General features: G+C 40.5%; 1 pseudogene; it reads right to left on the reverse strand.

Annotated features, from left to right (window-relative positions):
* Positions 1–2,564: 2,564 nt before the first annotated feature.
* Positions 2,565–27,841, reverse strand: LOC135505627 (protein broad-minded-like; annotated as a pseudogene).
* Positions 27,842–27,995: the final 154 nt, after the last annotated feature.

Raw genomic sequence — 27,995 nt, forward strand, 5'->3', positions numbered from 1 at the left:
AATGGCAGCCCCTGAACTTGAGCAAATCTCTGAGCCTATTGTTGATGTCAATCACAAGCCATGACAAGAGAGGGAAAGAGTGTCAAACCACACTGGCTATGACAGCTGCTCCCCTGATGGACCATTTTGTGAGAGGAATAACTTGACAGAGGAAAGGAGAAAACAGGGCATGGGAGAGTGTGTGACTGAGGGGGAGATGGAGAGTTTTTTTCCCTTTCTCTATGATTCACCGTCCATTGTGAGCTACAGCCCAAGAGTACAGCTCCGTTCTGATGAGCATATCTCACACAGAGACTCCAGTGTTCGTTTGGCCTGAGTTAAGCAAGCGAAGCGGGGAAAGAATACATTCTGAACATATATGGTATTGATCCAGACGTCAGGACTAAAACACCTACAGGTCTCAATTAAACACGGACTGACCTCTACACCTACAGTATGTTACCAAGTCAACCATGTATTATTTCTCATTGACTAACAGAATTGTACAGGAACACATAAAGGAACACACATAAGGGAAGGGGTCTCACAGGTTATAAAGGTATGCTATTAGCCTCTAGGTTTCCGGGAAACCATAAAACTAAGCTCCACAAAAACATGAAAACAAAGATTTAAAAATCAACACCAATGCCTTAGAAATGCCAGGCCATCATTGACTGGACTGAAGTTACTGAAGCTCGCTCCCATCAATAAATAATGGGCAACATTGAGGTCTCGGTGGACCCTGGAAACATTAGTGTGTGTTGATAGCATTATGAGGCCAGTTTGGATGAAAGAGCACCAAGGCACTGAGGATCCTTTGAGCTTCAAGGGAAAGTTAAATACTGTAACTAGTGATGAGATGGAGAGAATGCGCTTACAATTTTTCAGAGTGAGGCCTCCACTGAACAGTAAATAACCTGTCTTTGGATTTCTGGACAAAGAGCCAGATGTCATGATGGAGCACTTTGTACAAGATAAATAATACATGCAAAATGATTATAACACTGGGGAAAATAACAATATTTGAGTTGCATTTAAAAGGTTTGGTTCTATTTAAGTGGTGGATGCTGATTTGTCCTGTCATTAGATGTCCACACAGATGAGTGACTCATCACTAATTAAAACACAGTTAATTATAGATAACAAAGCTGTGAAAGTGACGGGGATGGGAGCGTTTGTTCTATCATTTTCTCTTTACTTGTAATTAATAAAAGTGTCGCCACTGGAATAACTTCAAGACAAAATTCATACAAATTTAAGATGTGATGAATTTTTAAGCAGTTTATGAATAATGAACAAGAAGTCTGCATGAAGGACTGGGAGGTCTACCGACATTTCAGTAAGGCACTTTGGGTGGGAGACTGGGAGTGGCTGTCAGGGTAATATCTCCATTGTCATTCCTTTACAAGATAAAAGGGCCCGGCGCAGGACACACACCTTTCCATATCAATTAAATGTAAAGGTCAGAGGGAGATCGTTTTCTGACATGGTATGGAAGCATGTCGACGTCATAGGGCTGCAGCATGTTCCTGCCAGGCCTGTCTTTCCTCTATGTTCCACAGACATGCCCCATGGCAGACAGTCTCTCTCTCTCTCTCTCTTGCCCACTAGACCCAGGTAGACCCTGAGGGGCTGGGAGGGAGACAGTAAGCTCCTCAGCTCACCCTATCCTTTGTATTGTGCAGGGGGAAGAAATGCTCTGACAGCAAAGCAGAGAGGTTCAACACAGCCTTCTCCAGTAGATCAGCCAGGACTGGGGACGAGACAGGAAACACACAGTGGATTAACCAGGACTGGGGACGAGACAGGAAACACACAGTGGATCAACCAGGACTGGGGCAGAGACAGGAAACACACAGTGGATCAACCAGGACTGGGGACGAGACAGGAAACACACAGTGGATCAACCAGGACTGGGGCAGAGACAGGAAACACACAGTAAATCCGCCAGGACTGGGGCGGAGACAGGAAACACACAGTGGATCAGTCAGGACTAGGGCAGAGACAGGAAACACACAGTAAATCCGCCAGGACTGGGGCGGAGACAGGAAACACACAGTAAATCAGCCAGGACTGGTGAGGAGACAGGAAACACACAGTAGATCAGCCAGGACTGGGGCAGAGACAGGAAACACACAGTAAATCCGCCAGGACTGGGGCGGAGACAGGAAACACACAGTAAATCAGCCAGGACTGGGGCGGAGACAGGAAACACACAGTAAATCAGCCAGGACTGGGGCGGAGACAGGAAACACACAGTGGATCAGCCAGGACTGAGGTGGAGACAGGAAACACACAGTGGATCAGCCAGGACTGAGGTGGAGACAGGAAACACACAGTGGATCAGCCAGGACTGAGGCGGAGACAGGAAACACACAGTAAATCAGCCAGGACTGGGGCGGAGACAGGAAACACACAGTGGATCAGCCAGGACTGAGGCGGAGACAGGAAACACACAGTGGGTTTTAGGAACATCACAGAGGCCTTGGAAAAGCCATTTATCTTCAATGCTACATCAGGCAAGTACAAATTGTGCTGCCTTTATTATACACACAGCAGGGAATATAGTAAGGTAATCAAGCATCTTGTTTATCTATTATATAAAGAAAGGAAGCTCTGTGTAGACATTTTTTCTTATTTCTAAGATACATCAAAAGCCTTCGTCCTGGGTGGTTATTTGTCTCTGAATGAAATAAGCAATCAGGAAGTCTCTTACTCTGTACACCGCAATCCCTTCACAACCAATAACTCAGAATGGAACTCTTTGAAGTGACATTCAGAGGAAGCAATTGAACACACAATGACATGAATAGCAACCAATCAATGACATAAACACCCTCAGAGAGTGCAACAGTACAGTACATGTTACAGTAAATGAAAATCTTACGTGGGTAAATTAGTCATCTTTGCCTGAGTAACAGTAAATAACGGTAAAGTGATCATCTATACATTTGCAGTTGTAGGCAGAGAGATATTGGTTCTTCATTATCTAGTAGTCTAGCAGCACACCCAATATGGGCCTATCATTTCATCCACTGACAAATTTATCATCCATTTATTCATGGGAATGTAATGGACTATCAAATGTTAACAAACTCTGGTCCCTGTCTGTAGTTTGAATATAAAACAGCTGAGTTATAACCCAACAGCGCTATAATTTTCAAATACAGTGTGGATTGTGGCATATTGGAATGGCAAGAACATTTGAAATATGGATTCCCAGGTTTTATTGATAAACTATTCAAAATCCACAAAAAATCTCGCTCTGACCATGTGACCTGACCAGTAATATCTTTAAAAATGTTTTATATACATAACATCATAATATATCACCCCCATTTGCTGAGACAATGTTGGACTTGGTGGTCATGACTTTACAGTATTGTCTCCTGCAGATATCCATCCAGCTCCCATCCTTCTCTGTGTCCTTAGTGGAGGCCAGGAAGGCATTTATCTCAGAGTCTACAGACAAAACCAAAAGACATCACTCACTCACTGACTACCAAATGCAATCATTCATATCCTACTTTACTTTCAGGAGAGCCTATAGCCTCTATTATGCAATCAGAGCCATCTTTTATTTCAGAAGCCCTGACCTTTTAAACAACATTGACATTGTGTCTGAATCTAAAGTACCACCTCACCTCACAGACATTTGTTTAGAATTTCAATTAGCCTCTCTAGCCTTAATCTCTAATGTCAACTAATGCTTGATGTTCCCATTCAGGCATTACATTTATAAATGTCTTTTTTTTCAAGGCCTCTACTGATTAAGGGGGTATTGTTTGTATTGAGTGCTTTGAATAGCCCACGTTTATATATTTACACGACAGGCAAAGCAGAACTGTAATGAAAGGAAAGGTTTTAAAGCATTAATTAACCAGGGGAGGATCCTTGGCACCAGGTGGAGATCTTGTGGCTGAATGAACAGCATTGTTCAAGAGACCCTGTCCTTGCCCCCAACTCCACAGCTAATGACAGTCATGCTCACCCAAACCCTTCATATGAGAACTTCAAACAACAAAATCTTGATTCACCTATCGGAAAATTATTGCTGCATAACTAATACCCTTACCATAGTCAGGCAGAAATACACTACATAACCAAAGGTATGTGGACACCTGCTTGTCAAACATCTCATTCCAAAATCATGGGCATTAATAAGGAGTTGGTCCCCCCTTTGCTGCTATAACAGCCTCCACTCTTCTGGGAAGGCTTTCCAGTAGATGTTGGAACATTGTTGAGGGGACTTGCTTCCATTCAGCCACAAGAGCATTAGTGAGGTCGGGCACTGATGTTAGGCGATTAGGCCTGGCTCGCAGTCAGCCGACACTTGACATTGCACATGGTGATCTTAGGCTTGTGTGCGGCTGCACGGCCGTAGAATCCCAATTCATAAAGCTCCTGACAGTTATATTGCTGAAGTGGCTTTCAGAGGCAGTTTGGAACTCAGTAGTGAGTGTTGCAACCGAGGACAATCGCTTTTTACCATTGTGAGCTTGTGTGATCTACTTCATGGCTGAGTCGTTGTTGCTCCTAGACATTTCCACTTCACAATAACAGCACATACAGTTGACCGGGGAAGCTCTAGCAGGGCATAAATTTGATGAACTGACTTGTAGGAAAGGTGGCATCCTATGACGGTGCCACGTTGAAAGTCACTGAGCTCTTCAGTATGGGCCATTCTACTCCTAATGTTTGTCTATGAAGATCGCATGGCTGTGTGCTCGATTTTATACACCTGCAACTAGTTTCAGGACTTCCTCTTCTTTATGTTAAGCCAAGGGGTGCGAGTAGAAGATCACTGACCTTCTGGAGGGCCCTAGGGGGAAGTCTCCTCTCCGATAGTCCTCCAATTGCACTCATACGCACCAGGATGTGGTTCCTCTCAACAGACAGACCATCAATGATGAAGATGGGGGAGGGGATACAAAAATGGGAGGAGAAATTAGGTGATCTCTAATTCATAAACAAAACTGCCGTGCATTGCAGGCACATTTTTTCGTGACCAGACAATTCACAGAATTTCAATTCATGACCAGTCACAATATCCATTATGGAGGCATTCAAAAGACACTTTTGGAAATGGCCTTTTGTTTACGCTATATTTCATTTTACTGTGACAAGGCAAATTATCAATTTCTCATTTTGTCGTGATTAGACTACCGGTGGAACCACAGCCTGTCATAACATTATGAGGCACAGGAAAACAAACAGCTTTTCAAATACACTTCACCAGACAATGTATCGGTGATGTTGTCCTTCTGACATTGCAACAACATGTCGTAAATGATGTACTGTGACTTAAGATACAGGAGGGAGTCTAGGTTGCAGCATCACACACTTAGTAATCTGAAAGTACATGAAAATACATAGATAAACAAATGTCACTTCTCAAGGACATACAATTACAGATCGTACAGACGTATAAAATTAGTTAACCATTTGATTTAGAGTGCTTCCTCTGAAAACCCATTGGGTCTAGCTGCCTACTGCCTTCAGACCTGTAATGGACAGTATGTTGTATTTTTTCCCAGGTCTTATAAAAGTTATTATTCGTTTCCGCTCGCCTGCCTTATTGCCTTGTATATCAGCAGACTCCACAGAGGGCCAAGCCAGAGTGCTTTGCATAATAGGGAGAAAGAATCTCTAACTGAATTGTGGAAATAGATTTCAACATTAACGCAGCAGTTGAGAGTAATACATCATGAAAGCGGATGCAGGCGGGATGTGACGGGGACATAACAACGGTGACATAAAACAGGCAGGTGGAAGTGAGCAGTAAAACAGGACAACCCTGCGTGTCATTGTTAAGTGACAGATATTTCCCTCCCTAATGGCTAATAATGATGGGATTTACTACCGAGCAGTCTGTTCATATCAGCTTTGTCTCTTTGCTGTGACAGTAACACAAGCCCATTTTATAGGGTTTGGGCAGCAACACAACATACTGAAGCTGTAATCAACCAAAATTTGCACAGCTGGGACCAAAGCAATCTTGGGACACCTGGAAGCAATTCAAGATAGCATTGTTTCAACACAGACACCAAACTGCAGGAATGCAAGTTATTGTAAACAGGAAAAAATACCAGTCCTAGAACAGAAAGAATTCAACTATTCTAATCATTAACTATAAGTGAAAGATTCCGTAGAAGCCAGTCAGGAGCCAGTAAACATTACACATGTTCGTCCTGCATTCAGGGAGTGAGGAGCTCCATATTTGTTCATACCATTAGAAGGCTCTGATTAGGAGTGCAGCATGAGGGCAATTCATTATCATTACTTTAAGCATGACAACTGGGAGCCAACGTGCTGCTGAAATGAACACTGAATAAAACCGCTCAAGAAAATTACACAGCCGCATGGTTTTGTCAACAGGAAACCTTCCACTTCCAAAACAACAGTCTCTTAATTGATCTATTTAGCATATATGGTGGAGCTGAGCAGGTATCTCCCAAGAGTGTAGCTCAGGCTCTTTCATCTGCAGTCTCCGCCACCGCTCCAACCTCCGCGAGACACCAACACTGACTTGCGCTCCATTTGACTGAGGCGGCCATCGCTAAGGATTCCCTTTGACTTTGACATGAAGATGGAAATGTGATCTGGTTAAGCAAGGAGAGGTGCGAGTTGTTGCCGTGATGGAGCATCCTGTCAAAGCAAAATTATTCATTTCTGTGATGCTGTGAACTGTCATCACGCCCCCATTGTCATGGGCACCTTCAGTCATTCAATTTGATGTCCACTGGAAGACAGAATGGCTTTGTGAGTTCTGTAGGCTGTCCATTTTCCACCTCATCCTTCACTGTTAACCATTCAGATCAAAATCTAACCTTTTATGGTTTCAACTAGTTTCAGCCGGAATGAACTGTCTCTAGATTCTACAGTCCTTTTGAAGATGTAGCTGTTGTGTTCACTTCGGGAGATCAGTGCAGAGAAACCCTAACAAACTGTGAACTAACACCCACTCAAGCCGGTCCTTCTCCCTGTGATGTCCCGCCAGCCACTCCAGCGACACACTGACAGCTTTGACAGTTTTTGGGTGAAATGAGGACGTGAGAAAGGACAGTGGCTCAGTAATGATGACCTCTCCCCAGAGAGACAAGAGAGAGGCAGAGGCCATCCAGTGACATGTCTATAACCACTGGAAGTGTGGTTTAGTTAAAGTGAAAGCACGAGCTGTGTTTACACTGAGGAAAGTTAGCGTTTGTTTGGAGTGTGTGTGGAATACATTGCCCTTTCCAAAAGTATTCTCCGAAGAGGTTTAGTGAACAAAAAATAAGTGAGCAATATAAGCAAAATAAATGTTCACATCAAATCATGTTAAGAATGAAGAAATTACAAAAAAATAAGAACACCCTTTGTGGTAGCTTAAATAGCCATGGTGGGGTCTTATCTGTTGTAAATGCATTAGTGTTATATTAATGAGTCTTCTCTGTGTCTAAAAGAGGGACTCAGTACAGCAATACTTAATTCAACTAAGAATGCTTTTCAAAGAAAAATAAAATAGACATGACTCAATTCTGAGAATAGCTCTTTTCATATAGCGGAATTATTATATCAGGCAGTCCATGTGGTTTAAACATAGCATAAAGCAAAGAGTCAATCTCATATTGATCAATGGGTGAAGGATGTATGGATGCGACACAACAGGCTAATCAGATGGTAAACCACACAATGTATGCGCTGCTGTGCCTTTGTGCTCCTGCTCCCCATTCATTCTGAAAGGAAGATCGGAGAACAGAATTCATCTTAACTCAGGCCAAATGTGTGAGATTGCTCATAGTTGAACAGTGAATGAATTTTCACATTGAATTCACGGCAATCAGCCTATCAATCAAATCCTGTGGCAAAGAGGAACAAAACAGAGTGAAAAGGATGGGAAGATTGTGATGATGTGAAAGGTAGATAATGAATTCTTACCTAAATACTGATAACGTGCAGTAGTTATTGATTTGGCTGTCTGAAGAAGCACACGTCCTTTTTGCACACAGTGTAAGTATGCCCTCCTATGGTAGAACCTGGGACTGCAACCACACCTTATCTTTCATATTGGCTGCATAATCTCAACTAAACATTCTTCTTTTTCACATTTTTAAAAGTTTTAAACAACCCATGTTATTTATGGGGAGCATCCTCTGAACAAACTGATGTGAAACCGTATCCAACCTAGAAGTCATACAAGTGTATGACAAGTCAAGCATTCTCCTCATAGTGTGTGAGGGTCAGTGTTGAGGTCAAGACTCACTGTGGGGGAGATGGGCATCTCCCTTAGGTTGTACTCAGCCTTACTGGGCAGAGGCTGCTGTCCCAAGAGCTCCCACACAGCATAGGGGGAGGACAGCAGGTTGACCATGGACAGGAACGACTGGGGAGCAGGAGGGGTCAGGGCAAATCAGTCAGACATAATTTTATTGTTCTGAAAAGCGAAGGTCAAGATTACGTTAGTTTGGTTTTATGACAAGGTCTGTGTGCAGCAATTGTTTTTGTTTCTTTCCTACATTCTATCAAATCAAATGTATTTATATAGCCCTTCGTACATCAGCTGATATGTCAAAGTGCTGTACAGAAACCCAGCCTAAAACCCTAAACAGCAAGCAATGCAGGTGTAGAAGCACGTTGGCTAGGAAAAACTCCCTTAGAAAGGCCAAAACCTAGGATGAAACCTAGAGAGGAACCAGGCTATGAGGGGTGGCCAGTCCTCTTCTGGCTGTGCCGGGTGGAGATTATAACAGAACATGGCCGAGATGTTCAAAAGTTCATAAATGACCAGCATGTTCAAATAATAGTAATCACAGTGAACAAGTCAGGGTTCCATAGCCGCAGGCAGAACAGTTGAAACTGGAGCAGCAGCACGGCCAGGTGGACTGGGGACAACAAAGAGTCATCATGCCAGGTAGTCCTGAGGCATGGTCCGAGGGCTCAGGTCCTCCGAGAGAGAGAAAGAAAGAAAGAAAGAGAGAGAAAGAGAGAATTAGAGAGAGCATACTTAAATTCACAAAGGACACCGGATAAGACAGGAGAAATACTCCAGATATAACAGACTGACCCTAGCCCCCCAACACAAACTACTGCAGCATAAATACTGGAGGCTGAGACAGGAGGGGTCAGGAGACACTGTGGCCCCATCTGATGATACCCCCGGACAGGGCCAAACAGGCAGGATATAACCCTACCCACTTTGCCAAAGCACAGCCCCCACACCACTAGAGGGATATCTTCAACCACCAACTTACCACCCTGAGACAAGGCCGAGTATAGCCCACAAAGTTCTCCGCCACGGCACAACCCAAGGGGGGGCGCCAACCCAGACAGGAAGACCACGTCAGTGACTCAACCCACTCAAGTAACGCACCCCTCCTAGGGACGGCATGGAAGAGCACCAGTAAGCCAGTGACTCAGCCTCTGTAATAGGGTTAGAGGCAGAGAATCCCAGTGGAGAGAGGGGAACTGTCCAGGCAGAGACAGCAAGGGCAGTTCGTTGCTCCAGTGCCTTTCCGTTCACCTTCACACTCCTGGGCCAGACTACACTCAATCATAGGACCTACTGAAGAGATGAGTCTTCAATAAAGACTTAAAGGTTGAGACCGAGTCTCCGTCTCTCACATGGGTAGGCAGACCATTCCATAAAAATGGAGCTCTATAGGAGAAAGCCCTGCCTCCAGCTGTTTGCTTAGAAATTCTAGGGACAATTAGGAGGCCTGCGTCTTGTGACTGTAGCGTACGTGTAGGTATGCACGGCAGGACCAAATCGGAAAGATAGGTAGGAGCAAGCCCATGTAATGCTTTGTAGGTTAGCAGTAAAACCTTGAAATCAGCCCTTGCCTTAACAGGAAGCCAGTGTAGGGAGGCTAGCACTGGAATAATATGATCAATTTTTGAGGTTCTAGTCAGGATTCTAGCAGTCGTATTAAGCACTAACTGAACCTTATTTAGTGCTTTATCCGGGTATCCGGAAAGTAGAGTATTGCAGTAGTCTAACCTAGAAGTGACAAAAGCATGAATACATTTTACATACATTTTTCTGCATCATTTTTGGACAGAAAATGTCAGATTTGTGCAATGTTACGTAAATGGAAAAAAGCTGTCCTTGAAACAGTCTTGATATGTTTGTCAAAAGAGAGATCAGGGTCCAGAGTAACGCTGAGGTCCTTCACAGTTTTATTTGAGACGACTGTACAACCATCAAGATTAATTGTCAGATTCAACAGAAGATCTCTTTGTTTCTTGGGACCTAGAACAAGCATCTCTGTTTTGTCCGAGTTTAAAAGTAGAAAGTTTGCAGCCATCCATTTCCTTATGTCTGAAACACATTCTATCAATTCAAATGGCTTAAAAATAATTTTGAGTGTGGGAATAAGGAATTCGGACTATAGACATTTACTCAATCAGTCTCTAGAGATTTATTCTGCATGCAAATAACCTACTTCTTCTCAACAAAAGGATGACAATTACATTCACATCTGCTACAGACAGTGTGTATTGCTGTAGGGGTATCAGAGGACTGACATATTGATAGATCACACTCAAAGTGATGCACAGAACACCAACTGTTAGACTTCAGTGCAGCTTTTGACATTATCGATCATAGTCTGCTGCTGGAAAAACATATGTGTTCTGGCTTTACCCCCCCTGCTATAATGTGGATAAAGAGTTACTTGTCTAACAGAACACAGAGGGTGTCCTTTTAATGGAATTCTCTCAAATATAATCCAGTTAGAATCAGTTAGTAGCTGTTTAGGCCCCTTACTTTAAAAAAAACATTTTTACTAACAACATGCCACTGACTTTGAGTAAAGCCAGTGTTTTTGTATGTGGATGACTCAACACTATACACATCAGCTACTACCGTGACTGAAATGATTGCAACACTCAACAAAGAGCTGCAGTTAGTTTCAGAGTGGGTGGCAAGGAATAAGTTAGCCCTAAATATTTCTAAAACTAAAAACATTGTATTTGGAACAAAACACTCACTAAACCCTAAACCTCAACTAAATCTTGTAATAAATCTTGTGGAAATTGAGCAAGTTGAGATGACTAAACTGTTGGAGTAACCCTAGATTGTAAACAGTCATAGTCAAAACATATTGATGCAGTAATAGCTAAGATGGGGAGAAGTCTGTCTATAATAAAGCGATCCTCTGCCGCCTTAACAACACTATCAACAAGACAGGTCCTATAGGCCCTAGGAAAATTGGGCCTGTAAGGACTTAGGAAAATTGCAATTCGCTCAGAACAGTGCAGCACGGCTGGCCCTTGGATGTACACAGAGAGCTAATATTAATAATATGCATGTCAATCTCTACTATACATACACATGGATTTAGTACTGTAGATATGTGGTAGTGGTGGAGTAGGGGCCTGAGGGCACACAGTATATTGTGACATCTGTGAATGTATTGTAATGTTTTTAAAATTGTATAAACTGCCTTAGTTTTGATGGAACCCAGGAAGAGTAGCTGCTACTTTGGCAGCAGCTAATGGGGATCCATAATAAAAACAAATACAAACTGTGAATACATGAGTAGATTACTTCCTGTAGATTAGTGAATACAAAAGACTGGATTTAAATAAAACATGAGAAAAGAAGAGCTAGGATATTTATCTGGCAGACACCATTATTTAATTTAGGGAATAAATCATACCAAAGCAGATCTAAAAACCCACATTGTCATTCTTGCAGGTTTGGTGTCTGTAGTTTTTATCTATGGCTGGGCTGGTTCCTATCTTGTCTGAATATGGTATAGACCAGGGCTAGGCAATCATTTTATCTCGAGGGCCACATCGGGATTTCACAATTTCACAGACGGATTTGTTAGCCCAAATATATTTGCGGTCCAGAAAAAGGACAGTTATTTGAAAACGTATACTGCAGGTCCATTAGAATTTCTATATACTTTTTGTATCTAGTTTTAGACGTTCAAGAGTGGCCTGAGGTGTTTTTTATCCCCAAATAATAATTTCCCAAACCAGATTGAATTGGCAGTATGTTGCCCATTCTTGGTATAGACCTACCATTCACACACAGCCTTTAACCATCCACCATGCAGAGCTAACACAACAAGGGCAATACTCATAACGCCAACTTCAATCAGAGCACTGCTCACTGACATCTGCCAACTCAGATCAGCCATTCATGCAGTTTTGAGCACTCTATTGGTCTCTGTAGTAAGTCCTCTCTGACCTCATAAGGAAGGCTGATTGTGTATGTCAAGGCTGAGTTGTCCTGCTGATTGTCCTCAGGAGGAATCATAAGGAAACCATGAGTGTGGAAGCACACAGAACTGTAAAAAACTGAGAAGATATTTTACATTCACACAGCTGCTGTCAATGAAGTCCATGCGGGTGGACTTGGGGTGATGACCCTCACATCCTCTCTCCCACACTCCAGAACCGACCACAGCTCCACCACTAAGGCCTGCACGAAACCTGCCAGAACATACTGAGCTGTAATTCATGTGTAATGTGCAATGATTGTATTTTCAAACTGCTATCAGTACTGTCATGTAGTAGCTAGTACCTGAGCTGTGTAATGCCACCACACCAGGGGTTGTTGCTGCTACCTGTGTCACCATCACACCGTAGCCAAACTTGTCACATGGTCTTGCCTGGAGGAAAGTGTGATAACAGATTAAAAGTAGGCCATGATTGTTATTAGCCAAAAGCAATTTACTATCTTGCATAATCAAAAGTGTGTGTGTGTGTGTGTGTGATTCCTCATTCTTTGTGTGCAGTATATTTGTTTATTATTAAAATGGGAACACATTAGTTAGGCCAGAGGCATTATTCTATACTCTGGGATATTGAAATGGCACTCAAGTGTATACATATATTTATGTTAATTGACTTTATGTAAATCTCTAGCTCAAACAATTGATAGAAAATGAAGATAAAAGTAAAACAATATTCAAAGCACATTTTCACCACTATTGTGGATTAATCAAAGTAATGGGAATTTACAAAAAAATAGGACTACAAGCTGAAATGGAAGATTTAAAACATTTAGAAATGTAAACAGTGATTGATTTAATGTGTAAAGATCCTTAATTAATTACAAAACAAGGGTGTGATTTAAAAATAGATTAGTTTAATTAGAATACGGAGGAAAATGTATGCAAAACAAGGGGGGTAATTAAAAGCGCATGTAAACAATTCTAGTCATTTAAAGCAGCAGGGATTTCTGCCCAGGTTTTCAGTATAAGATGCATACACTGGGAAGTAAGGGTACTTAATGAGAGACTAATACATCTCATTCAGTGTAATAGTACCAGCATATGATATACATACAGTATATAGCTGGGCATCATAAATACTAAGTACAGAAGTAGACTTAATTTTTCCTATTCATCCCTACCATGGTGTTGATTCTCAATGCACATCACCAGTAAGCAATAAGAGTTGACTATAACATGATAAAAATACCTGTAGTTTCTTGGTGAAACTGGAGTATGCTGGAGGAGCAGAGTGGCAGAAAAGTTCAGAAGGTTCAGGTTCAGGAAAGTCTCCTCCCAAACCACTCTGTGTGGATTGACAGCAGAACGAAAGTATAACGGGAATCCTCATGATTTCCCCATCTTATTTATCCTTCTTAACAACATGCCAGAAGGGTGACTGAAAATAAAACCACAACATCATTATCATAGATCCACAAGCACCCTTTGGCTGCAGAGGGAGACACTAACAAAAGGAACATATTCTGCAGCTCCTGAGAGGATGTGCCAAGGATGGCTCTGGGAACCGGGGTGGGATCCCTTTCTGACAGGGAGCTCATCTATGATAGGGGGAAAAGAACTTCAGAGAGAGCCTTTGTAATTCTCCCCTGAACCCGTAACCTGAACAGCAATAATGAGGAGTTCAGCAGTGATATTAGGGGCTCTGAATCTCACTCCTCCAGCCTTTTTACCTTCCTCCATAGGAGCACAGGGCTCACAGGGATTAGTTATTAGCAGAGTGGAGAAAGTTCTCTTCTGTTCTCCTCCATTGCCTGCCTGACACACTACATCCCTCACACAATAATGAACTTGGACAATATCCCACTGGGCACAAACAAGTTAAATCAATGTTGTTTTAAAGTAATTTGTAAACGTATTGTGATTTGGAATCTACATGGAAAATACATTTTAGAAAAGTAATTAACTGTCGTTTTGAGGGTGAAATTTCAACCACAGGATTATGTCATCATGGTAACCAACTTTTAACAGACAAACCTTGTATAAAATATTTTGAATTTGTACCTTGAACATGTCAGATCTTAAATGTTATATCCACTATCAGAAGAAGAAAAAAATAGCCTTGGCAGCACCTCCTACTGGAGAATCTATTTGGTCTCCCATCCAGGATTTTAACCAAGCCCTGTTTAGCTTTTATAATTGCCACTGACTATTACCAATGTGCTATTATGAAAATGACATTGAGAGAGCTCTTCATAACTAAATATATTCAATGTTGCTATCAAACTCCAAAGGGTAAGTTTAACAGAGCAGCTCAAACGTATCCATACCTTATCACACATGTATCATAAATTATACTAAAGTCATCAACAGCTACTATTTCAATTCAACACAGGGTTCAACAAAGAATAGACAATACAATAGACCTAGGGTTTCAAGCTCTGGTTGAATTAAAATGTAATATTTAGTAATATTAAAGTGTATTCCGTTGTCAATGCAACCAAATATCACCATTTGAAGGAGATATCTTCTGCTTGGATAGTTCCATCTGGCTTTAATTATTAATAACGTATATGTTGGAATCACGCCTCCATCTCAACCAGTGGCACAGATTGAAGATAAATCTCCTTCAAATTCTGATATTTGGTTGCGTTGACAACCAAACACAAATCAATATTCCTTTGTAATCCAGTAAACAGCCTACAGATAAGGCCATTTTACAAACTAATGTAACATTCAATTCAACCTTAACATGAGGTAAACATCCATGACCATATTGTGAGGTTACCGTAAATATACACTTCTTATGTAATCATACAAAGCGTGCATGTTGAAGACAGAATACATAGGTCGTTGCGGGTCTGTGGAGATCTTCACAATTGCTGTAATAATCTGTGCAGAATCACGAACAGCATTGATTACTTGCACCATGTACTTTTAATGTAAGTTCAACTGCAATCCAGGTCATTTGGTTCTGCTATTAGATGAACAACAGTGATAACACATTCATCTGTTGTATAAATATACAAAATATCTTTGTATTCCCATTTGAACCTTGCTGTCCTTCTAAATGGCTGAAATCACAGTGATAACGCTTTTAGGTGACTTTTAGGTAACTAATCCAAACATCTGACATTGTTGTTACATTGGAATTTGGTTGTGCTTTAGATGTTTGAAAGCATCGTGATAACACATTACGAATTCAACTAACTTTTTCCTCATTTTGAGTGGGAGAAATTGAATATAGGTTTTCATCTCATTGATGTCACACCCTGATCTGTTTCACCTGTCTTTGTGCTCGTCTCCACCCCCCTCCAGGTGTCGCCCATCTGCCCCATCTCCTGTGTATTTATACCGGTGTTCTCTGCTTGTCTGTTGCCAGTTTGTCTTGTCAAGCCTACCAGCGGTTTTTGGTAAACTCTCAAAAAATGATTCCGAATATTTTAGAAGGGCGACTCAGGTAAAAGGAAGTGGATTGCTCAGATGTTTTTCTACACCCAATGAAATAGTTAATGTTTCATTCACATGTTTGAGAGAAGACTAGTAAGGTGGAGGTTGATATGTGAACTTAGGTTAAGGATTACGTTGAATTCATATCAGTTCTCTGCTGCCAATGACTGGAACGAACTGCAAAAATCACTGAAGCTGGAAACTCATATCTCCCTCACTAGCTTTAAGCACCAGCTGTCAGAGCAGCTCACATCACTGTACCTGTAAATAGCCCATCCAACTACCTCATCCCCATACTGTATTTATTTATTTATCTTGCTCCTTTGCACCCCAGTATCTCTACTTGCACATTCATCTTCTGCACATCTTTCACTCCAGTGTATAATTGGTATATTGTAATTACCTTGCCACCATGGCCTATTTATTGCCTTAACTCCCTTATCTTATCTCACTTGCACACACTGTATATAGACTTTTTCTACTGTAGTATTGAATGTATGTTTGTTTATTCCATGTGTAACTATGTGTTGTATGTGTCGAACTGCTTTGCTTTATCTTGGCCAGGTCGCAGTTGTAAATGAGAACTTGTTCTCAACTAGCCTCCCTGGTTAAATAAAGGTGAAATAAAAAGTAAATATTGATAAAGGCATAGACGATGATTCATGACAGCCAACAGCATATCATAAGTGCTAGCTGGCAAAGAGTAATCAAAAAAGTAAAACTGCTAATAAACGTACCCTAAAATATTCCTTTCCAACATGTTTTGCTAATGTAACCTTTTATTGGTTGATAACTTGATATAGTAGTATACAGTGGTGTAAAGTACTTAAGTAAAAAATACTTTAAAGTACTACTTAAGTAGTTTTTTAGGGTATCTGTACTTCAATATTTCTATTTTTGGCAACTTTTACTTTTACTCCACTACATTCCTAAAGAAAATAATGTACTTTCTACTCCATACATTTTCCCTGACACCCAAAAGTACTCATTACATTTTAAATGCTTAGCAGGACAGGAAAATGGTCTAATTCACACACTTAAAATATAAAATTCCTGGTCATCCCTACTGCATCTGATCTGAAGGACTCACTAAACACAAATGTTTTGTTGGAGTGTTCCCCTGGCTATCTGTAAATTTAAAAGACAAGAAAATTGTGCCGTTTGGTTTGCTTAATATGAGGAATTTGAAATTATTTATGCTTCTACTTTTGATACTTAAGTATATTTTAGCAACTACATATACTTTTGAATAAAACTAAATACTTGTTTTACTTTTACTTAAGACTGTACTAGGTGACTTTAACTTGTACTTGAGTCATTTTCTATTAAGGTATCATTACTTTTACTCAAGTATGAAAATGTGATACTTTTTCCACCACTGGTAGCATATATTTGTTTTTTTACTGACGACAAAGCCAATGAACAGATGCTTTGAGTTACTGGGTCTGATTTAGCTAAAAGAACTGCCCACAACTGCAATTTGTATTGCCATACTCACAACAAAACAAAGTACTTTAGTTTAACTGTAATATGATGGAAATATTGCTCCCTTTTTGGTAGAGTGAAGACACTACCTTTTTCAAGGCTGCAGCGATGCACTCATGCAGGCCATAGGGCCTGAGCACCTGCAGTCCTTCAGATGTATTGTACATCTGCCAACACACAAAGATGAAGGCCCCGTTCACACCAGGGGATGTCTCTGCCTCCTGTAACAATGGCAGCTCTTTAGCCAGGAACCTCTGGGTGAACTGGAAGATCACAGATCAAATAGCCTGAATGATTACCTGATCCACCTCAAATGTTTACTTTTAAGTAACAAGCTATGATGTTTTGGTATCAACAATCAAGAATTAAAAGTCCCAGTGCAGTCAAAAACATGATTTCACTGTTTTTTATACATTGCATTTGGAGAGTATTCAGACCCCTTCACTTTTCCACATTTTGTTACGTTACAACATTATACAAAAATGTATTAAATACATTTTCCCCTCATCAATTTGCACACAATACCCCATAATGACAAAGCGAAAACAGGTTTTTTGAATTTATTAAAAAGAAAATAACTGAAATACCTTATTTACATAAGTATTTAGACACTTTGTTATGAGACTCAAAATTGAGCTCAGGTGCATCCTGTTTCCCTTGATTATGCTTGAGATGGCACACACCTGTCTACATAAGGTCCCACAGTTGACAGTGCATGTCAGAGCAAAAACCAAGCCATGAGGTTGAAGGAATTGCCCGTAGAGCTCCGAGACAGGATTGTGTCGAGGCACAGATCTGGGAAAGGGTACCAACATTTTTCTGCAGCATTAAAGGTCCTCAAGAACACAGTGGCCTCTATCATTCTTAAATGGAAGAAGTTTGGAACCACCAAGACTCAAACTAAGCAATCGGTGGAAAATGGCCTTGGTCAGGGAAGTGACCAAAAACCCAAGAGTTCCTCTGTGCAGAACGGAGAACCTTCCAGAAGGACAACCATCTTTGCAACACTCCACCAATCAGGCCTTTATAGTAGAGTTGCCAGACGGGAGCCACTCCCCAGTAAAAGGCACGAACGCCCTTTCAGAGTTTGCCAAAAGGCACATCCCTACAGTGAAGCATGGTGGTGGCAGCATCATGCTGTGGGGATGCTTTTCAGTGGAAGGGACTCAGAGACTAGTCAGGATAGAGGGAAAGATGAACGGAGCAAAGTACAGAGAGATACTTGATGAAAACCTGCTCCAGAGCTCACCTTCCAACAGGACAATGACCCTAAGCATACAGCCAAGACAATGCAGGAGTGGCTTCGGAACAAGTCTCTGAATGTCCTTGAGTGGCCCAGCCGGAGCCCGCACTTCAACCCAATCTAACATCTCTAGAGAGACCTGAAAATAGCTGTGCAGCGACGCTCCCATCTAACCTGATCGAGAGGATCTGCAGAGAAGAATGGGAGAAACTCCCCAAATACAGGTGTGCCAAGCTTGTAGCGTCATACGCAAGAAGACTCAAGGCTGTAATCGCTGCCAAAGGTGCTTCAACAAAGTACTGAGTAAAGGGTCTGAATACTTATGTAAATGAAATATTTCCGTTTATTTTATTTGCAAACATTTCTAAAACCTTGTTTTTGCTTTGTCATTATTGGGTATTGTGTGTAGATTGATGAGGGTGCAAAAAAACTATTTGATGCATTTTAGAATAAGGAATGTGGAAAATCAGAATAACAAATCAGAATCATTTCCAAATGTACTGTGTATATTTCCACACTATGAGGTTGAAATAATACTGTGAAAATTATGACAATGCCCTTTTAGTGTAAAAGCTGCATTGACTCACATCAACGGACGTCTGCACTGATAACTTGCAAACCCTCATGGGATAGCGAAAAATAAGTTTGGCTACAAAATGCTGTCCCTTCGTTAGAAAATGTCAGCCACTGAACCCCCGTTCATCCTCAAAAAAATGCAGAGTTAATCTTACCAAAAACTATAAACCTGTAGCTAATATTGACTCTTTTTTTCATGAGCAAGTCTTCACTACCTATTTCTACATCTAGCTAGTAAGGTATTTTGTGGTGGTATTGATGAAAATCAAAAATTGGCAAGACAATTTGCTAGCTAAGTGAAGTTCTAGCTAATGCACATATCAGTTTTCATGATATCTGTTCTGCCGTGATTAGTGCGCCGAGTTCTACAGCATAGCTGATTTCTCTCCGCGACATTATCATGTTGGCCAAATGTTACAAAATAGCGAGGCACAGTGCCCACTGTCAAGGTCAGATACAATACTTGCTGATTTCTGAGTCACATAATTTTGGTGCTGTACAACTTCATCAACAAGCTGGCAAACTAGCTACCGTATGGCCATTCAAACCAACTTGCACTAGCTTGCTAGCTGGAGCAAATTTGCTCAGCTGATCGAGCATGGTTTTCCAAGTAGCCAGTACATCATAGCTTCCAAGAGCGGAGGGATTTTCACAGATTTTCAGAATATTTGTAAATGTTTTTGTGTGATTTTCTGAACTGGATCCTGATTGGATCCCAAAATTCTAAGGCACTGCATCAGTGCTAGAGGAGTCACTACAGACTCGGGTTCGATCCCGGGCTGTATCACACTTGCCTAGTTAAATAAACAAGGAACTAATGTTAAATGGATGAGCAAAATCTCGATTTTTAGAGAGGAGTTCCATATCCTACAAGACCAATCGGTTAAGGGACGAGCGTTGCGTAGGAGTAACATCATCTGACGTGAGACAATTAGAAGACATCAACAGGTTGTAATATATATACATATATATCAGAGCAGCATTGGAATAAGATACAGTGGCAGAGTATAGAATACAGTATATACATATGAGATGGGTGATGCAATATTTACAAACAATTAAAATGACTAAGATACCTAGAATACCTTAGAATAGTATAGAGTACAGTTTACACATACAGTAATGCAAGATACAGAGATATTATTAAAGTGGCTAGTGTGTCCATTCCCTTAAAGTGGCCAGTGATTCCTAATCTATCTCTATAGGCAGCAGCCTCTGATGTGCTGGAGATGGCTGTTTAACAGTCAGTGGTGTAGTCTAGAATACAATACAGTATATACATATGAAATGGGAGATGCAATATGTCAACACAATTTAAAAGTGACAAAGATAACGTAGAATAGTGTGGAGTGCGGTTTATACATATGAGATGAGTAATGTTAGATACGGAACATTATTAAAGTGGCTAGTGATCCATTTCAATAACAGCCAGATTTCAGTTGTCTACTCCACACTCACTCCCAGACAGTCCTATCAAAACACTTGCTTGAGAAATTGCTCTTGCTAAGAATCACAGTAAGGTACTTAATTGTTACCCAGAAATGATTTGGTATTGAGATAAAAAAAACCCAGCTGCAGTTGACCTTAAACAAGCCAATTTCCTATTTGTGCTCTGTAAGTACACGAGAAAGGACTTCTACATACTTTCTTAGTATACTTAGTATGCTGAAAATGTAATATTCACAATAATAAATAAGCACCTCGTGTACTGAATAAAGTCAGTTTTAACTTACCCTTCACTCTCGGCAGAAACTAGATTTCTTTCATATAAGAAAAGCGACAATCCTCATTCCGTGGTGGCAATTTTTGTGAGAGTGTCTGCTATATGAGTGCAGTTTCTGGGGAGTTTAATCTGGCCTGTGACACACAAAACGAATTGAAATGGCTTTGGGCACATTGCGGAATGAATACAAAATGACACAGACAACTCATACAGTGCATATGTAACTCTTGACATACCATCAACAGATTAGACACACATCCACAGGGGTCAGTTCAGGTTCTGCAGTGTAGAATTGCAGCATAAATTCTACAGCGTAAATTCCTAAGTAACAGTTATCATTATCTGAACATAGATAACAAACGATATGGCTGTTTTTAGCTATAAACTAGTTAGTGACAAAGCACAAACAAAGGATATCCTGTGGGACAGGGAAGGTACATTATTATTGATCTTTTGACTGGAATAAAGATAGTGTAGTGTTGGTCAAGAAAGTGAAGGGGAAATAAAAGAGGTGTTGCTGTCACCAACTGAGACATTGTTTAATGGCTCAATACAAGGTTATGGCACGCCAGTGAATCTCAGTGATTTTGTTACGTCTCATCTCGGTGAGTATCACAGTGTTCTCTAGAGTCGAGACAAAAGGTCAGACAGAATTAAAGTGGGTGTACTCTAGAACACTATATCGAGATAAAGGGCTGTCATAAAAACTAAGACACATACAACAGTATCCATTACACCTTCTTTCATAGTTAATTAATCATTTTAATCGGAAGCTGGGCAGCATGTGTAAATGACGGCTTTGTAGTGAGTCAAGGGATGGGAGAGGCAACGTGAACCACACCTGCATGCAACGAGTCACTGTGCAGAGGCTTGGGGTGTTGGTACATGATGCTAATCAGAATGACAACCAGGTCTGTCAGACTGACTGGATCTGTTAGACAGGAAAATTACAAATTGATCAGACAGTTAGGGTGGCAACCTAGAATAATGGATTGCAGCTGCTGTACCTCAAGGATGGGGTCTACGTAACTTCTGTGAAATAACTGTCAAACTATCTAAAACGATAAGACTTTAAAACATTTTTTTTTTTTTCTGCTCATACCTTCGCTTTCCCCCACTTTGATGGGAAAGAGCTTTCTCCCATTCTCCCTTCCTAGCACACATAATGAGTGAACAAAATAAGTGTATTCCAGCTTTTTGGCAGTGTAGAGTACTTTTAGCAATGCCTGAACAGAAACAAGATTATAATTCAACAGTGGGAAAGGGAACATAATATATAAAATGCTGTCTAGACCCAATTAACATCTGATCAGGTAAAACTGATGTATAACAAATAGCATACTGATGTAATTTCATACAATTTCTTCACAAACCTATCTTTTAGTGTATGCTAAAACAATTAAAACACACAACGGGCAGTTCTGACACGACAACGGTTTTGTATAATTTCAGCCAGTAATTTTGAAAGTAGCACTCACGGGCCAAAACTGGTGCTCAGAATTGTGTACAGTTGTGTACATCAATTATTTTGTATATATCTTTCGTCCTGCAAAACAAAAAAATGTGTTTGATGTTACAATTTGTACAATATGTTACGAATGTTTAAGGGACAAAAAGCCTTTGTACAATCACTGACAATGGGTTCAGTTTATCTGTGCTCATCCAATGCAAGGTCAAGACCGCAACCTCACTCTACGCCAGATAACACAAGGCACGTTTCGGAGAAATACTCCCTCCTCTGTGACGATAACACAGCTATCTGGGCTCAGGAGACAGGCAGGGAGGGAATAACACCTATGTTTAAAGGAGAACTATACAGCATAGTGAGGCATTAAGCATCTCTTTTTCACTAGGCCTTCCATATCATACATGAGGCTGTGGACATTTGTACTGTATTCAGGAGAAACAATGTATGGAGAAAAATAGTGTCTCAATGGATTTAGCATGAGAGAGAATAGAGAAGCTAGTCTGAATTAGAATACAGGCGTAGGATAGGTAATATGTTCCGTCCTAACCAAATGACAAAACACCTAATGGATTCTTAAATACTTTCTGCATTTCCATAACCAAGAGTCTCCTTTACTTAATTACCCCGTAGAATGATATAGCCTACCACAAGTTATTTAACAAAATTAGAGTGAGCTCTCGTCCACACATAAGCCATTCGTTTTATCGTGGACTAAATTATGTATACATATTGCATGGTCATTGACAATCTGGCCTTTTCAAGACTTTTCATGAGCCCTGTACTACCTGAGCTTGACCAGTCAGTGATTCCCTCCATCCCCACCAACACTACGCAGCTCCTCCCCAGACTATACAGTATACACAGTGGGCATCTCTATCAGTGTATGTGTGCACTCCTCGACTCTGGCGATAGATAGTAGCAGAGCCATTGGGCCTGGAGAGGAGGAGGACAGACCAAGACCACAGAGGAAAACAAACCAGCCTGATAACTCCTGATACGGTCCGCCTAAACAAGACTTGACCTATTCAGCATCTAAACACCCTCCACCACAGAGTGGGATAAGGAGGTGTGTGAACTAGGTCAATAGGGAGAGATGGAGGCAAGCTGTGAGGGGTGGCTTCTGGCGCCTGCATCGAGTTCTCAATGGATATAGAACAGGTTAAATAAATAGACATTTTCACCTCCAACATCTAGATATGAAATTGGCCTACATGTCAATTGTTGGTGTTGTGCTACAGTAAATCTTGGTTTTAATGTAACTGAAATAGAATAGAGAAATACTTGTGTAGATTAAAGTTGAACTCACTGATGTACTGGTTCTCGATAGAATGGATGACCTCATCCGTCTCGTCTATGAATGGGTCACAGGACTCAATAGATACACCGCTGAAGAGCTGCTACAATCTGGGATAGAACAGCACTCATTACAATAATCAAAGGGATGTTTTAAACACTGAAAAAAAGACAACTGAAGACCAGGAAATTACTTTGTTTTAAGTTAATTCATTTTAAGTTAATATATTTTCCAGAACTCTACCTCAGAATATAACTATGAATAGCAAGTGTAATGTCTTCATCATCCATCAATGTCATACTGTAAGGCAAGCATTACATATGTGGCAAGGTTTTAATAGCTATAAAGGTAAGGAATTTAATATCAATCAAACTGGGAACTCATTTCTAATAACGAAGGAGGAGAATCAGAGACAGACCCTTGAGATTCCTGGAGTGGTCAATCATCAGCTCATCATCAATCTCACCACCACCCTCATTTCCAGTCCAATCTCACTACCACAGAACAGAACCATTAAGATTAGTCATCACTCACTCACCAGAGACTTGTACTTCATCTCCAGAAGCCTGTAGACCATGGTCCTGCTGTAGTAACCATGCTGGAAGAGACAGGACTGACATCATCTTCACTCAGCACTGACAATTGGTTAGCCTACTTATGGGTGCGGGGGGGGGGTTGGTTTCTTGTAGTGTTAATAGAAGCTAGGTTAATATTGTGCTCACCATCCACCTATTAAACCAGGTGGCTTTGATATCCAGTAAGGTAATGAGGTGCAAAGCTTTCTCTGACCCTTGTGTCTCTAACCCGTGTTCAGGGTGTAAGGACAGGAGGGAGAAAGTACTCTATTATCTCCTCCATGTACCTAGTGAGTCAAATAAGATATCAAATTACACTTTAGACTACAAACTATTACTTTGCAAGTGCTGATCACTGAATATACTGTAAAATAGAACATCTCACTTTTCTGGGCGGTGAATCCAAAATATTGTCACTTCCTTCTGAAAATCATTCATTAGTCTCATCTGGTGGAAGAATAAATGTCAATAAAAACTATATCATATTCATATGGGTATAACTGCCATGCAAGTATCACATTACAGAGTGCATTCTTGTTTTAGAAGAAGGGTAATGTCCGGTCTGTTTACATCAATCCCAACCGATCCAGTCAGAAGGCTCAGTTTATTTGATTTTTTTTACCTTTATTTAACTAGGCAAGTGAGTTAAGAACAAATGTTTGTTTACGCCTCAAGCACAGATCCAATGCCTTAGACCGCTGCGCCACTCAGGAGCCCCAGTTTAAGGTACATGAAGTCAGACTCCAGACTTTTAGCTATTTGTCAGAAGGCAAAATATACATTATTCCCATCAGACTTTGAATAGAAAAAGAAACAAGACATTTCAGAAACATATAGGAGAAAACTAATGAATTACCTAAACTGTTGTAGATCTCTCTTATTACATTCAAGTGGAGAAGAGAATGTTTTTGATAAAAAAGCCCCGGACCTTATCCTGAATAAAGGATGAACAAAACTATAAGACTCATGCAGGTGTGACAAATGTTCATCAGACCAAAAAAAAACGAAAGTTGTTTACAAAACAGAGAACATAAAATCCCTAGGGGGTGAATTCCCATATTAGAGTATCCTATTCTATTTAGTCCATTACATTCTAAGCCCTGTCTAAGCTGGGGTAAGGGGTTTTACTAAGGTTTATGGAATTGTTTAAGAAGGCCATACGTAAAATAATTTTGCTATTTGATTTACAATTTTAAGACCCCTTGAAGTATCAAAAAAAATATTTAAAAAGTATTTAATTAACATTTTATTTGGCCTTACTACTATTTGCCCATACAAACGCATTGAATAACAGATTCACTACATGGAATAACAGATAGTCCCAAAAATTAAATAAAAAAGGAAGTTTGTTCTGAAGTGTCTGACCAATATCTGAGAGATATAAGAAAGATCAGGAAACATTTTTTACGTGTATTTAAACCCTTGTTTTTGGCACTTAACAGTCTCCATACATACTTCCATTCATTTTTTCAAATGGTACCAGGGGACCTTCAGACAAGTCTTGTGAAGCCTGTGGGCATCCTAGAGCAAAACAACCGACATGTATTTGTTCGTGAGAGTCTCACCTTTCCATATTATTGTGTAAACCAAACTGTTCGGATGCTACAGACGATTTTGTGAGAAGACTGATTTTCAGGATGTCTCATTGTCTGACAACACCGTCCTAGCTCTGTAACCTTTCACCGCAGATGCGGAAGTGTGACATCAGCAAATGCGGTAAATCCAACGCAAAAAACAGATATCTTTAGCTTAAATAGACAGATTTTTATGGTAATTTTTTTATTCGATTTCCGCGGGGTGTGGAAATCGACTCTAAGGGGTTTTAAAGACCTAGTATAAAGACAGAGATTTTAAATGTCTACTCTAAGAATGCCTACAAGCGTTGTTGTCAATGTTTAATAGCGTATGAAGATGGCCTACTTTACTTTGAGTTAATCTGTCAGACATCTTCAGTTGCCAAACTAAGCTGTCCAGCTCTTTACCTTTTAACATTTTGTTGTATAAGCAAAACCAGGACTTTGAGTAGTACATTAATATTACTTTCTAAGTTACAGAATAAAGGCATTTTGCTGAGAGCATGTTATCTCCACTCATAAGTGCCAACTTTTGTGTGAGCATTTTTCAGTGACTTACACTGAGGTCAGGGTCTGGGTCAGCCAGTGCAGCTGAGAGGTTCCTATGCAGGCTGCTCCAACTCCCACAGCTCAGCACATCCGAGGTCTATGCACCACACAGACCCTGCATGGCCTCCCAGTGCACTTGCACACCACATCACTGTCACTCTCAGAGACCACACAACATTGGATGCAATTAATAACACATTTACCAATCTAGTAATAATCGAGCAAATTATGCAGAATAGAAATCATATTGAAATCCTTTTAATTCTTTAGGCCTACTAGGGTCCAACCTTTCAGCAAGTACTTGCAGCTGCTATTGTTTGATAAATACATAACCCTAAGGAAACATTTGCAACTGTAGTTAATGTGTAATTACTGTACATTCACTTTTTGTGCTCGTGAGTTATAATTAGACAGCATAAATGACACTGATTGCCAACTCAACTCAGAGGCAACACAAACAACTTAAGCCTATAATGTAATGATTTACAAGTATATTAGTATTACTTATCCAGATCAACAAAATATATGTTTATACGGTATAATGATACTGGTCTGGAAGTGTATAAAAAGCCATTCAATGGATCGTTAGGTGGATCCTCACTTTGCAAGTGTGACTTGTAGGCTATTTCTTTAACATGGTATTACCTGATTGAAGGAAGAATGACTGTCGGAGCAGTTGTCAGTGTAATGGCTGTTTAACTGATGATGTTGGCTCTCCCTGTGCATCTCCTTCTTTCTCAGTTGGTCCTCTTCAAATGTATTCATCAATGGTTCAACAACTACCATCATCGTGTTCTTCAGTGTTTCTGATTATTGTATCTATAAATGACAAAGTAGAGGTTAGAAATGTATTTAAGTGTCATTCCACAATGACACAATAATTTACATCACATATTACAAATGTTCTTTACATTATTGTTACCTGATGAACTTTTACACAAAGTAAATGAGACAGGTAAATACAATGACAAATCTAGTCTACACTAAGGGAAAGGGGGATACCTTGTTAGTTGTACAACTGAATGCATTCAACTGAAATGTGTCTTCTGCATTTAACCCAACCCTCTGAATCATAATCCACTTCCACGTCTTTGGTGCCATGAACAGTGGGTTAACTGCCTTGCTCAAGGGCAGAACGACAGATCTTTACCTTGCCGCTATTGCTTCAAGATCGTATTCATTTTGAGGCACACAAGCACATAGGCTTTAGACTCCCTGTAAGCAATGGCATATTCTGTGAAGTAAGTGACGAGCCATGTTGGGAATACAGTAAAGGATGAAGTTCATCAGAAGTCACTTGTGACAACTTTTCACTGAGAATGCTTTATAGAGACACCATACATACTCTCCAGATTCTCTAGTCCTCCTTGTAACAGCATGAACCAAGGTGTCCTGACCGGACCCAACAGCATGTCCCTCTCCTGTTACATCTCTCTGTCACCTCCTCGATAACGGCTCTCAGAGAGCTTTCCACATACTGTCGCAGGTACTTAACAAATTCATAACTGACAAAGAGACGGATATTCAACAAGCGTTAGATAATAATGGATATAATTTACTACAGATTTGATTGTAGCAAATGAGAAGGTATTAAAGTCTGCTTATTTATGGAAGTTCTTGTCAATCTCCTCCAGATTAAGCAATATTTCCTCTGCACATTAAATTGGTAGATGCGCCTGAGATTCTGTCTTGATGCTTTTTAGCAGTTGCCTCAACAGACTGAAGTTCAGACTCCTCCTCAGCTGAGATCTGAGACATGGTCCTAATGTGGATTCACTCTTCTCTGCAGAAATATCCACAGAATGGAGATTATCCAGTGGCAACTCAGTTTGCTCGCTAGCTACAGTGCTACTTTAATGTAACAACTAAAATCAAATCAAATGGTATTTCTCACATGCGCCGAATACAACAG

Source organism: Oncorhynchus masou, chromosome 19 (assembly GCF_036934945.1).
Source record: "Oncorhynchus masou masou isolate Uvic2021 chromosome 19, UVic_Omas_1.1, whole genome shotgun sequence".
Taxonomy (NCBI): Eukaryota; Metazoa; Chordata; class Actinopteri; order Salmoniformes; family Salmonidae; genus Oncorhynchus; species Oncorhynchus masou.